Source organism: Castor canadensis, chromosome 15 (genome assembly GCF_047511655.1).
Source record: "Castor canadensis chromosome 15, mCasCan1.hap1v2, whole genome shotgun sequence".
Lineage (NCBI taxonomy): Eukaryota > Metazoa > Chordata > Mammalia > Rodentia > Castoridae > Castor > Castor canadensis.
This window is the reverse complement of record NC_133400.1, coordinates 77,918,274-77,932,681: the sequence shown is the minus strand read 5'-3', so window position 1 is coordinate 77,932,681 and position 14,408 is coordinate 77,918,274. Positions and strand designations below refer to the sequence as shown.

The 14,408-nt window shown below is 35.7% G+C and overlaps 1 pseudogene; it reads right to left on the bottom strand.

The window, feature by feature from the left end:
- Positions 1-10,486: 10,486 nt before the first annotated feature.
- Positions 10,487-10,574, bottom strand: LOC141417782 (small nucleolar RNA U13; annotated as a pseudogene).
- Positions 10,575-14,408: the final 3,834 nt, after the last annotated feature.

Sequence of the window (14,408 nt, the reverse complement as noted above, 5' to 3'; positions counted from 1 at the left end):
TCTTGGCAGGAAGCCTGGCCCTGGTATCACCCCATCCCCTACCATCCTTGGGCTCCAGTCTTAGTACTGTCTTGTAGGCTGTGATAGAGAAATTCTGTATATTCTGATTTTGACCTGGCTGAGTTCCCTGAACTAATTCTTGCCAACCTTTAGCTGTTCTCCCCAGGCTAGTTTACAGTTTTTGGTGAGACTCATCACTGTTAATATTTTTTTCATTTTATTGTGACATTCAACTTCAAATCCTGATAATTGGGAACTCAGCATACTGGAGACTAGAAGGGATTGTAATTTTTCTGTCTTTCTCATCAAATATTAAGCTCAATTATCTTTCCTCCATCATCAGCAATTATATAGGTTTGCATAAATTTACATTACCACAGCAGTCATATTGCCTAACTGCTTTTCTGGCAAGTATAAATGCCATTGTCAGAGGCAATTTACGGTACAATTCAGATGTGTTCCTCAACCAAAATCTCTCTCCTTGACTCTCTTGACATATAATTAGAGAAAGCTCTATGTAACAGAAAATGAAATGTAGTTGCTGTATTAAGGGAAGGGAGCATTAACAAAATAGTTATTGCTGTCTGCTCTCCTGTAGAGTGATGTGAGTTTGTGTGTGTGCTTTGTATGTGTGAACAAAGGAGGGGGAAGTTGGAACAAGAAGTGAAACTCCTCTTCTTTACAGATTTGGATGAGCTCAGTTAAGAATCCTTTCAATTCCTTCAAGCAGCAGACATCCAACAGATTCTTGACCAGTTTGGTTCTGTGCAAGGCAATGCTCACTCACTAAAAAAAACAGTGTGATTCTTCACAAGTTTTGTTTTTGGTGAACTTTTCCCCCTTGTATTTAATGAGATAGAGATGATGGGTTCATTAAAACCAAGGTCACTCTGGAATTTTGAAAATGATAAAAGGCAGGGTGGACTAATGATTGTTCATTTCTTATGCTTGAGATGGTTTTAAAGAAAAGTAGACAATGGTCAAACCTTAAGATGTCATCTATTTGTCTTAAGAGATTCTGTGCTTTTTTGGTATTCAGTGAATTTGTGGTACACACAGTGTATTTGATATGTGGCCAGACAATGGAAAAGACATCTGGTCTGGAACTCTCTGTCCTGCTGCATCAGACTCCTGGGATAGCAAGTGTGTGCTATAGAAGACCGAAAAGATGCTTCTTAGCTGATTAAACTTTGAAAAGTTAGATAGCATTTTAATTGTCCTCCAAGTGTTTCTTTTTGGCATAGTGGGTTCACTCTCTGTGTTTGCTTACAAGGTTGCTCTTTGAAATTCTTTCAGTTCTCATATGCTTAATAGGATAAATAGATGGAGTTAGAGTCAAAGCAAAAATAATAATCTTTCCTGCTTCACAGCCTTCTTTGCTTTCTTTTGGGAACCATCACACATTGCGTTTGAAAGCAGAGTGTTCTTCTTTGGAAAAAAGATGAGGTTTGAAAACCCTAAGAGTTAAAACTTCATTTTTCTTAAGGAAAATGACTTAGTGTTTCCTGCTCTAATATTGCCTGAAAAACACAGACATAGTTTAAAGTAAATAGCAATGACACACATTCAAATGACTCCTGCGGGTAGGTGGCATTTACTCTCCAAGCTGAATTCAAATAAAGTTTCATCTTCTGGATTTATATTTTTATAATGTTTATGAACTCTTATCTTTTGTGGGCATTATTCAGAAAGGAAAGAAATGATAGCACAGGTAATTACATCCATTTTGAGGGGAAATATTTCACTCAAGAGATTTTATTTGAATTAAATGGACTCATAATAAAGACTCAAAGTAATCACTTTTACAGCAAGTGCATTCTAGGTAGAAATTACCTTAATACAGGCACATCTCAACTCAGAAAATTTACCTGCCACGTTTGTAGGGCGAGGAACTATACTTGAAAGTAGGACTAGGGTGGTTTCCCTATGTGTGTATTTTACATCTGCATTATTGAAAAAAACCAGCCTATTTGATAATTTTAATTTTCATCATGCCTCAAAGCAAAACTTTAGGTTTCTTTAAGAAGTGAGATATGATGATACAACAAATTATTAAGGAGACTTTGAAAATTTTTTTCTGTAACGCATTAGGAATTAAATACAAAAGGAGATGTTGGATTGAAAAGAGTCTGTTCTTATTACCACTTAAAAAGAAACCCACTTTATTGAGATATGATTGACATTCAAAAATGCCCCTGTAAATATTTAATGAGAACTGTGATGTTTGGAAATAAGTATACACCTGTGAATCTATCACCACAATTAATAAACCTATCAACTGCAAGACTTCTTCTGTCTCACTTTTTCCCCCTTCCCTCCCCCCTCCATGGGAACACTTAACAACAATTTTAACTTTAGGCACCATGCTGTATGTATAGGAGATTCTTAGGATTTATTTGGCTTGCATAACTGCAACTGTACTATTTAGCGAACACCTCCTTATTGCCCTCCTCCGTTCCCTGGCAATCCCTCTACTTTTGGTTACTAAAAATTTGACTTTATTAGGTTCTTCATATAAGTGGGATAATGTAGTATCTGTTCTTCTGTGTCTGGTTTATTTAACTTAGCATAATTTTCTCCAGGTAATTAATGTCATTGCAAGTGGCAGAATTTTCTTTTTTTAAGGCTGAATAATATTTCATTGTACATATATATATACTGTAGTGTATGTATATATACTTTATATCATATAGTAATATAGAATAATATAATATATAACCTGGTATATATATATAGAACATTATATATCAAACATTATTCACACATTTTATATATGTTTTCTTCATTCATCCATGATGAACATTTAGGTTTTTCTGTGTCTAGAGCACTGTGAATTATGCTGCAGTGAACATGGAAAATCAGACATATCTTTATGATCTTGATTTCATTTCCTTTGGATATATACTCAGAAGCTGAATTGCTAATTCTTTCACTAGTTCTGTTTTTAGTTTTTTGAGGAAACTCTATGCTGTTTGACATAGTATAGTGTTCACAGAATTTTACATCCTACCAACAGCATACAAAGCTTCCCTTTTCTCCACATCCCCATCAACACTTATCTTCTTTTTTTTTTTTTTTGATAACAGACATCCTCACATATGTGAGTGAGTGACATCTCATTGTGGATGTGATGATAATAAGTGATGTTGAATACATTTTTATATATCCGTTGGTGATTTATATCTCTTCTTTTGAGAAATGTCCAGATTCTTTGCCCATTTAAAAAGTTGGGTTGCTTTCTTGCTATTAGGTTGCTTTTGAAAGTTAACCCTTCATCAAATATGTCATTAAATATATAGTTTTCAAATATTTTCTCCTATTCCTTAGGTTGCCTTTTCATTTTGTTGGTTGTTTCCATTGTGATGAAAGCTTTTTAGTTTGTTGTAATCTCACTTGTGTACTTTTTTCTTTTGATGCTGTGCTTTTGGTGCCACGTCTAAGAAATTTTTGTAGGTCAATGACAAGAAATTTATTTCTTCTATGTTTTCTTCTAGTATTTTTTGTGACTTCAGATCTGAAGTTTAAGTCTTTATTTTGAGTTGATCTTGTGTTTGGTGTAAAGTTCTTTTATTATTTTGCATGTGGATAACCAGTTTTCCCAACATCATTTATCACAGAGAATATATTCTCTCCATTTTATTCTAACATTTTCTTTGTGACATCTTTAGGACTTTCTACACATACAATCATGTTATTTGCAAACAGAGACAACATTATCTCTTCCTTTCTGATTTAGACACATTTTGCTTCTTTCTCTTGCCTAATGTCTCTGACTACAACTTCCAACACTGTTGAATAGAAATGGTAAGAAGGGGCATTTTCGTCTCATCACAGGGCTTAGAACAGAAGCTGTTAGTATCTTGCTGAGTATAATGTTAGCTGTGTGCTTTTCATCTGTAACCTTTATTATGTCAATTTCTTTCTATATTTGCATTGTTGGGAGTTTTTTTTTTTTTTTACTCATGAAAGGTTGTTGAATTTTGCCAAATGTTTTTTCTGCATCTATTGAAATTACTGTGATTTTTATCTTTTATTTCATTAATGTGATGTGTCCCACAAATTGATTTGTGTGTACTGAAACAAATTCTGGGGAGCAATCCTACTTGGTCATCATGTATGATCCTTTTAATGTGATTTTGAAATCAGATCAGATTGCTAATATTTTGTTGAGAAATTTTGCACGTATGCTCATGTAAGAATTGAAATCTGCTGTTACTGGATTTCTATTTTTTCCTTCTTATCTGTAAATGTTTATTTTATATACTTAATGCTCTGATGTTGAATGAATATTTATGTGTCATATTTTATTTGGAATTGGTACTTTTATCATTATATAATGACATAATTTGTATTTATTGAATGCTTTGATTTACAGTTTATTCTGTCTAAGGTAAGTATAGCCACCCCTACTCACGTTTGGTTAATATTTGCACAGGATATCTTTTCTCAATCCCTTCACTTTTAGCCTATGTGTGTCCTTACATATAAAATAAGTCTCATGTAGACAGAATAAATTTAGATTCTTTTTTTAAACCCGCTCAGACATCCTGTGACTATGAATTGGGGAATTTAGTTCATTTATATTTAAATGATATTGATATGTGTTAATCACCTGACCATTTCTATAATGAAATGCCTGTGATAATCAACTTATGAAGAGTAAAGGTTTATCCTGGCCCACAGTTTTAGAGACTTCAGTCTGTAATTGGTTGACTTTGTTGCTTTGAGCCCATGGTGAGGCAGCACATGTTGGGGCAAAACCACTTACCTCAAAATCCAGGGAGCAAAAGAGAAAAAGAAAGTGACCAGGGTCCCACATCCCTTTACAGGGCATGTTCCCAATGACCTAAAGGCTCCCTATTTGTTCAGACCTCCCAAAGGTCTGACCACCACCCTGGGGAACAAGTCTTTAACAAATAGGCCTTTTGGAGAAATTAAAGAGCCAAACCATAACAAGATGTAAGAACTTACTATTATTATTTCATCCATTGTTTTCTGGTCTGTTTGTAGTTCTTTTGTTCCCCTCTTTTTCTCTTGTGGTTTCCTTTGTGATTCGATGATTTTTTTTTCTAGTGATATGCTTTTATTTTTTCTATTTATCTTTTGTGTACCCACTGTTAGCATTTCAAACATGCAAAATATTGGATGGCAGAAATGTTTCCAGATATTTCAGTATTTGTTACAAAAAACTGATTTCTCTATTTTTTAAAGAAAATAAACCTTCATAATATTTTGTTGGTTCAGGTAAATGATCTTCACATGTAATGACTGTGAAATTGCAACCTGTCTTATAACATGTCTAGGCAACACTTGTGACATAGTTACCAGGAGGCTGAAACTGTGTGACTTGTTTAGTATTCCTCATGGCATAATTGGGCAAAAGTAACCCTTTGATGTTTCAGACAACATATCATTAAGATTATTTAAACGAAATCTAAACCTTAGCTGTTTGAAAATGTTCTTCCGACATCTTCCAGTAAGATCAAGAAAGCACCAGTGTCAAACCTTGCAGAATGAGTGTCAGTGGAAATAAGAATGAACTCTTTAATAAATACTGTCTGTACCAATCCTTTTGATGACACAGATAGAACATGAATGTCAACAACTCTAAGTAAAAAGTGAGTCAGAAGCTTTGAATTCTGAATGTGAAGAAGTTCATTTGAGGAATACCTTTGCCATTTTATTTTGTTTGTAGTTTTCCTTTGTTAAGCATGCACATAGTTGATAAAAATTCAGTCAGTTTCTAAATGTTTGTGTAAAAGAATTGTTTCAGTATGTGTAAAATTATAATTCTAGTAACAAAACATTTGTTTTTATTTCATTATATTCATGTGTTCATATTTATTTTTGTTTTTGTTAATAGACATTGAACTTATTACTATATATGTATCTATACTGTAGAGTTGAAATAAGGAGTGACTCTTTTCCTGTCTATTATAACAAAAGGCAGATTAGCAAGAGAAAAGCATAACAAATTTATTTGATTATAGTTATAAGTGAACAGGAACCTTTGATGAAGACATGAGACCTAGGATGAGCTATCCATTTTTATGCTTAGATTCAATGAATCCTGTTTAGCTACTAGAAATATGATTGGACAGTAATGTGTGATCTAGGCCTGGGGTGTAAGTCAGTGGTAGAGCTCTTGCCTGTCATGCATGAGGCACTAGGTTCAATTAGAAAAGTGTAGGGAGGAGAACTTAGCAAGACCTATCTGTTTAGGTTGCCCTTGGTTTCTCTGTTCAGCATTCTTTCCTTTTGGTTATAGCGTAGGACAGTTTCTGGAATGGGAGTCTTTATGATCTACAAAAAAACAAGATATATTGGACAATATCTTATGGCCAAATCTTACACAAAAAGGTGGGAGAAAGTTCGAGTAATATTTTTTAGATTTTTATCTGCCTTGGTGGAAAAGGAATTGTGGTTTCTATCATTTACTTTGGGGAAGACAAATTCTAGTTTCTTTGCTTGCCTCGGAAGAATGAGGAGTGAGGGACAAGAAGACTGGAAAAGGTCAGAAAGGAACTTAGTGTCTAAGGCACCAAAATGTCTTAAAAGTTGACAAATTATTGTAACTCATGTACAAAGTTTTCAAGACTAGTAAATAAACTTGTCATGCAGTAAAATACACATTAAAGTGTAAGATATTTTTATAGCTTTTTTCTATCTGAAGATTAGTAAAAACCAATCTTCCATGCAATGCAAAAAAGAGAAATATAATCAGATTATATCTTCTAATAATTCTACAGAAAATATTATCCAAGTTTGAGATTTGCTTTGGAAAAAGAAATTTCAGTTGCATATCTGAGGCTAGCACTAGTTAGTGGCATTTTGTTTTATTCTTGTAGTAATCTAGGTAACTAAGCACAGGTTCCCTGTTCCCACCTTTATTCTATGAAACCATATTCCTCACAATAGCACATTTTGAACCACACTGATTAGCTATCTCTGAGACATTCAAATGTGTAAAACATACACAGAAAAATTGTTCTTCCTTGAAAATGATCTTTTCCTTTATGAATTCTATGACCTCTACCATAGTTGAGCTGAAGAATTTTCATAGCTGCTAAATGTACTGGGAAATGTCACTCACGTGCTTCATTAGGTGGACAAGTGTTTGGAAAGTGATTAGAATTAAGTAAATCTCTGTTGTAAAGTCCTGTGAATATCTATGTCTAACAAAAGACCATGAACAAGAATGAGAGCAGGATGTGGAAAGATGGAGGATTGATTGGAAATAAGCATGCAACCTAACTAAGCCTGTGTCACTAAGCTGTTCACAACTCCTGTGAAAGTAGAGAAAGTTGAAACTATCTGGAGGTGCAAACTTGTGGGACCCCTCTGCGTAGTTAAAAAGAGCCTGGACTTCCAGAGCTCTTTCATACTTCATATTATGTCCAGTTTATCTTCAATTCCCCATTTCATATCAAATTCTACTAAATTGCTTTTATCTAGCTTGCTGACTTCCTTCCCAATTTTCTTTAAAGGAAGAAAATTGCCACTTGCACTTTGCATCAGTGTATGTGTTTTCTGGACTCATTGTGTAGTTTCTATTTTCTAAAGGCAGAATGATAAAATGTTTGTTAGTCTCATTATCATCCAAATTACTCCTGTGGAATCACAAGAAATGCATATCTCTTGAAAACTATTGAAAAAACAAAATGGGAATTTTATGTCACTTCCATATCCTACCTTTGCTTTCTTAACTACACTGATCCCAACTAACGTGGGTAAGAAATGAGGGAAAACACTCAAAGTATGCTGATTTGCCAGTCAAGTGTACTTTCCATAGTTGACTCATGTTACTTAACTAAAAAGTCCTGATTGAATATGTCACAGGCTGAAAGCAAGTAGTTTAACATTATCAGACATAATTGACCTAAAATATGTCCTCATTAATATAATAATCATATTTCATCATCATTTCTAATACACGGGTTCTTAAACTTTCTCATGCATCAGAATCGTCTAGAGGATATTAAAGCTGATTTTTTGGCTACACCTCTAGAGTTTGTAATTCACTCCCGAGGTGTGGGGCAGGTAATTTGCAGTTCTAATCAGTTCCCAGGTGCTACTGGTTTGGACCAACCTTTTTTTTTGGTACTGGGGCTTGAATTCAGGGCTTTCTAGGAAAGCACTCTACTCCATGAATGCCCAGCCTTTTTTGCTTTAGTTATTTTTCAGATAGGGTCTTGCACTTTTTGACTGCATAGGTGGGATTGCAGGCATGAGCCACCATGCCCAGCCTGGACCACACTCTCAGAACCACTGAAATCATTCTGTCCCCTGACCTCCCTTTATAGGTAATCTTTAAAACAATTCATATTTTTCCTTTCATGCTTAAGAATGTTATTATTTGTTCTCTAAAAGCATTACCTTAAAGATTTATTTTTCTCCTCCTGAGATTTAGAAGGTAGGCAGGGGGCAGCTTTGTGGCCTGGAGGCTAATCTTGAAAACACAAAATCATATCAAATCCAGTAGACAGCTTTCTCATGAAGAAGCTTTCAATTTTGTTTCAAAAGTCTTTCCATATCTATCTATCTATCTATCTATGTATCTACCCACCCATTCATTATCTTTATATTTCCTTCTGTTTGTTTTGTTTGAGAGAGGGTCTCACTTGACCTTACTATGGGTTTACTACGAAGCCCAGTCTGGCCTTGAACTTGCAATCCTCCAGCCTCCACCTCCTGAGGGTTGAGATTACAGGTGTGCACCACCATGCCTGGTTCCTGGTTCCTTTATATTTCCTGACTGTGTAAATTACTGATGCATGTACGTACAAAAACGATTATTAAAAATCAATATTAGTCCCAGATAAGACTATGTATGCCATAACAATACATTTATTATTTTGAAGGCCATATCAAATAACTAAATCTTCTCACTTTTTTCTATGTTTTTGACAAAATGCTCAAGAGGAATTCCATCTTTGACTTTCTAAGGGTGCTTTTCTGTTTTCATAGACCACTATCTCAGATGTTATTTTCTGAAAAGCAATATCTTGGTCAATTTCTATAGTGATTGCTGCTCTGTCATAGCAGACTTCTGTTGCCTAGAGGATAGATATCAAACTGGAGTGGAAACGATGGAGTGAAATGTGTATATTTAGTCTAAGGTGATAAATGTATTCTTTACTTATAGCTGTAAACCACAGACATCTCTTCTCATACAAAGGTGGACAAAAGATCCAATTTAAAAGATTTTTCATTAATCCCCTCCTTAACAGTTTAGTCTCTACAAACCATATAGATTATAGTTTATAGGGTTATAGGAATGTTGGAATTCCTCAGGTGACAATATTTCTTTCCATGTGAAAAAGCTTTTAATAATCATAATATTAAAATTGATTTTTGGAAAATAAAAGCATATTTCATGTAATCTCAAAAACCTCATCTTTCTAATAGGTACAGAGTTTGGTAAATCTAAATGATTAGAAATTCAGATTCACTGTAGATATATTTTTATAGAACTTCCTGTGGTATATTATAAAAATGGACACAGATTTCTTCTATCCCTTATGAACAACATTTTATACTGTGACTTTTCCTATTTCTCTCACCAAGGGGTAGGTCTGTTTATTGTTGGTTCTTTCTTGAGTCAAAACTTGGACACATAACTTACTTTGAGCACTGGGACAAATATGTCAGCTTGAAAATTGCTGTGCAGTGGGCTTGCTGTCTTGCTGCATCTGGAAGTCCAAGTATGCCAAGTGAATGAACACAGGATGGCCTGGTGGAGAGTCAGGGGCTCTGTGGGAACAGGTGCAGCTTGGTAGATATAGAACTAACCAGCTAGACATGCTAACCAACTAGACCAGGGCTTAGAAAACTTTGGCCTGTGGGTTCAATCCAGTCCACTGCTGGCTTACATGAATAAGGTTTCACTGAAACACAACCATGCCTACTAATTAACCTGTTATTTACAGCTTCTGTTACTTCACAACAGTAGTGTTGAATAGCTGCAACAGGGATGTGTGGTCTGTAAAATCTTTTGCAGGAAAGCTTTGCTGAGCCTTGATCCAGACTATCTGACCCCAGGTAATCTGATCCAGATAAGAGAATCATCCAGTGAATTCACAAAATCATGAAGACTAATGAATATTTGTGCCATAAGTGGATAGATTTTTGGGTGGTTTATTAAGCAGCATTTAGTGATTTTAATAATAAGTAACTGAATTAACTCCATACATACTACCTCAACTCAAAGTTTTAGTTTTCATCTTTTTTTTTTTACATTTTATTTTATTTTTTATTTATTTATTTTTTTTCAACTTGAGCCACTCCTTCAGCCTTCTTCCTTCCGTGATTTTTTATTATGGTAAAATGTACATAATGTTTAACATCTTAATGCTTTTTAAGTATATAATTTAGTGGCAGTAAATATAAATCACTGTTTTGAGGTCATTGTTTTAATGCAGCAATAACAAAGCAATAGCACACATGTACTGATTTGTTAGTAGAGGCTGACTTTTTTTTTTTTTCAAGTCACACAGATAACAAGGTTTGAGGGAGGCACATGTCATGCAATGGCTTGAATACCCAATCGTCATGTTTATGAACCAAAAAAGGATCAAGGCTGACTTCTTTTTTTTTTTTTCTTCATTTTTCTTTTATTATTCATATGTGCATACAAGGCTTGGTTCATTTCTCCCCCCTGCCCCCACCCCCTCCCTTACCACCCACTCCACCCCCTCCCGCTCCCCCTCCTCAATACCCAGCAGAAACTATTTTGCCCTTATCTCTAATTTTGTTGTAGAGAGAGTATAAGCAATAATAGGAAGGAACAAGGGGTTTTGCTGGTTGAGATAAGGATAGCTATACAGGGCATTGACTCACATTGATTTCTGTGTGTGGGTGTTACCTTCTAGGTTAATTCTTTTTGATCTAACCTTTTCTCTAGTACCTGTTCCCCTTTTCCTATTGGCCTTAGTTGCTTTAAGGTATCTGCTTTAGTTTCTCTGCATTAAGGGCAACAAATGCTAGCTAGTTTTTTAGGTGTCTTACCTATCCTCACCCCTCCCTTGTGTGCTCTCGCTTTTATCATGTGCTCATAGTCCAATCCCCTTGTTGTGTTTGCCCTTGATCTAATGTCTGCATATGAGGGAGAACATACGATTTTTTGTCTTTTGGGCCAGGCTAACCTCACTCAGAATGATGTTCTCCAATTCCATCCATTTACCAGTGAATGATAACATTTCGTTCTTCTTCATGGCTGCATAAAATTCCATTGTGTATAGATACCACATTTTCTTAATCCATTCGTCAGTGGTGGGGCATCTTGGCTGTTTCCATAACTTGGCTATTGTGAATAGTGCCGCAATAAACATGGGTGTGCATACCTCTTTTGGGTATATCCCCAAATTGCTGGATCAAATGGTAGATCAATGTCTAGCTTTTTAAGTAGCCTCCAAATTTTAAATTTTAAATTTTCTTCTTTTTTTATTATTCGTTTATTCACATGTGCATACATTGGTTGGGTCGTTTCTCCCCCCGACCCCCTCTCCCATCCTTTCCCCCACTTCTCCCCTCAGTTCCAGGCAGGTCCTGGTCTGCCTTTATCACTAGTTTTGTTGGAGAAAAGAGACAAGAATAATAAGGAAGACAAAGTGTTTTTGCTAGTTGAGTTAAGGATAGCTATCCAGAAATATTCCTAGCATTGCTTTCATGTACACGTGTTATGACCCATGTTGATTCATCTCTAAATGATCTTTACCCTGGTCACTGGTCCACTTTTCATGAAAACCTTTGTTGTTTTAAGGTTTCTCTATTAGCTCTTCAGGAGTGAGGACATCAAACGCTTTCATGTTTTGGGTTTTCTACCTATTCCTGTATCTCCTTTATGTGCTCTCCCCTTGTCATGTGATCCAAGTCCAACCACATTGCTGCATTTGCCCTGGATCTAAAGTCTGCATATGAGGGAGAATGTACAATTTTTGGTCTTCTGAGATTGGGTGACCTCGCTCAGAATGATGTTCTCTAATTCCATCCATTTACCTGCAAATGATAAGATTTCATTCTTCTTCATGGCTGAGTAAAATTCCATTGTGTACCAGTACCACATTTTCGTGATCCATTCATCAATGGTGGGACATCTTGGTTGTTGCCATAACTTGGCTATTGTGAATAGCGCTGCAATAAACATGGGTGTGCAGGTGCCTCTGGAGTAACCTGTGTTACATTCCTTTGGGTATACCCCAAGAGTGGTATTGCTGGATCATATGGCAGATCTATGTTTAGATTTTTAAGAAGCCTCCAAATTTTTTTCCAGAGTGGTTGTACCAACTTCCATTCCCACCAGCAGTGTACAAGGGTTCCTTTTCCCCCACATCTATGCCAACACATGTTGTTGGTGGTGTTTTTGATGATGGCTATTCTAACAGGGGTGAGGTGGAATTCTAGTGTGGTTTTGATTTGCATTTCTTTTACGACTAGAGATGGTGAACATTTTTTCATTTGCTTTTTTGCCATTTGAATTTCTTCTTTTGAGAAAGTTCTATTAAGTTCAGTTGCCCATTTTTTAATTGGTTCATTGATTTTAGGAGAGTCTAGTTTCTTAAGTTCCCTGTATATTCTGGTTATCAGTCCTTTGTCTGATGTATAGCTGGCAAATATTTTCTCCCACTCTGTGGGTGGTCTCTTCAGCTTAGAGACCATTTCTTTTGTTGTGCAAAAGCTTTTTACTTTTATGAAGAGCCATTTGTCCATCCTTTCTCTTATTTGCTGGGCTGCTGGGGTTCTATTGAGGAAGTCCTGGCCTATACCTATTACTTCCAGAGTGTTTCCTGCTCCTTCCTGTACTAACTTCAGAGTTTAAGGTCTGATATTTAGGTCCTCGATCCATTTTGAGTTGATACTAGTACAGGGTGATAGACCTGGATCTAGTTTCAGTTTCTTGCAAATGGATAACCACTTTTCCCAGCAACATTTGTTGGAGATGCTGTCTTTTCTCCATCGTATGTTTTTGGTCCCTTTGTCAAAAATGAGATGGGTATAGTTGTGTGGATTCATATCTGAATCTTCTATTCTGTTCCACTGGTCTTCATGTCTGTTTTTATGCCAGTACCATGCTGTTTTTATTGCTATTGCTTTGTAATATAGTTTGAAGTCAGGTATTGTGATACCTCCAGCATTGCTCTTTTTGCTGAGTATTGCCTTGGCTATTCGTGGTCTCTTGTGTTTCCAAATGAACTTTAGAGTAGATTTTTCAGTCTCTGTGATATAAATCATTAGGATTTTGATGGGAATTGCATTAAACATGTAGATTGCTTTTGGTAGTATAGCCATTTTTACTATGCTGATTCTACAGATCCATGAGCATGGAAGATCTTTCCATCTTCTGTAGTCTTCCTCCATCTCTTTCTTCTGGAGTTTGTAATTTTCCTTGTAGAGGTCATTCACATATTTTGTTAGATTTACTCCTAGGTACTTGAGTTTTTTGAGGCTATTGTAAATGGAATTGTTTCCATGTGTTCCTCCTCAGTTTGTTCATTGTTGGTGTATAGAAAAGCTAATGATTTTTGTAGGTTGATTTTGGATCCTGCCACCTTGCTAAAGCTGTTTATGGTGTGTAAGAGTTTTTGGGTAGAGTTTTTTGGGTCTTTAAGGTATAGGATCATATCATCTGCAAATAAGGATATTCTGACAGTTTCTTTACTTACTTGTATTCCTTTTATTTTTTCTTCTTGCCTAATTTCTCTAGCTAGAAATTCCAGTACTATGTTGAAAAGGAGTGGGTATAGTGGGCACCCTTGACTCATTCCTGACTTTAGGGGGAATGGTTTCAGTTTTTCACCATTAAGTATGATGTTGGCTGTAGGTTTGTCATAAATAGCCTTTACAATGTTGAGGTACTTTCCTTCTATTCCTAGTTTTCTTAGAGCTTTTATCATGAAGTGGTGTTGGATTTTGTTGAAGGCTTTTTCTGCATCTATTGAGATGATCAGTGGTTTTTGTTTTTGCTTCTATTGATGTGCTGTATTACATTTATAGATTCGCGTATTTTGAACCATCCCTGCATCCCTGGGATGAAGCCAACTTGGTCATGGTGTATGATCTTTCTGATGTGTTGTTGGATCTGATTTGCCATTATTTTATTAAGGATTTTTGCATCTATATTCATTAAGGAAATTGGCCTATAATTCTCCTTTTTTGGAGGTGTCTTTTTCTGGTTTTGGGATGAGAGTAATATTGGATTCATAGAATATTGGATTCATAGAATAAGTTAGGCAGTGTTCCTTCCCTTTCTATTTTGTGGAGCAGTTTAAGGAGAGTTGGTATTAGTTCTTTCAATATCTCATAGAATTCAGCAGAGAATCCATCAGGTCCAGGACTTTCCTTTTTTGGGAGACTCTTGATTGCTGCTTCAACTTCTTTTTGTGTTATAGATATTCAGGTGATTGATATCT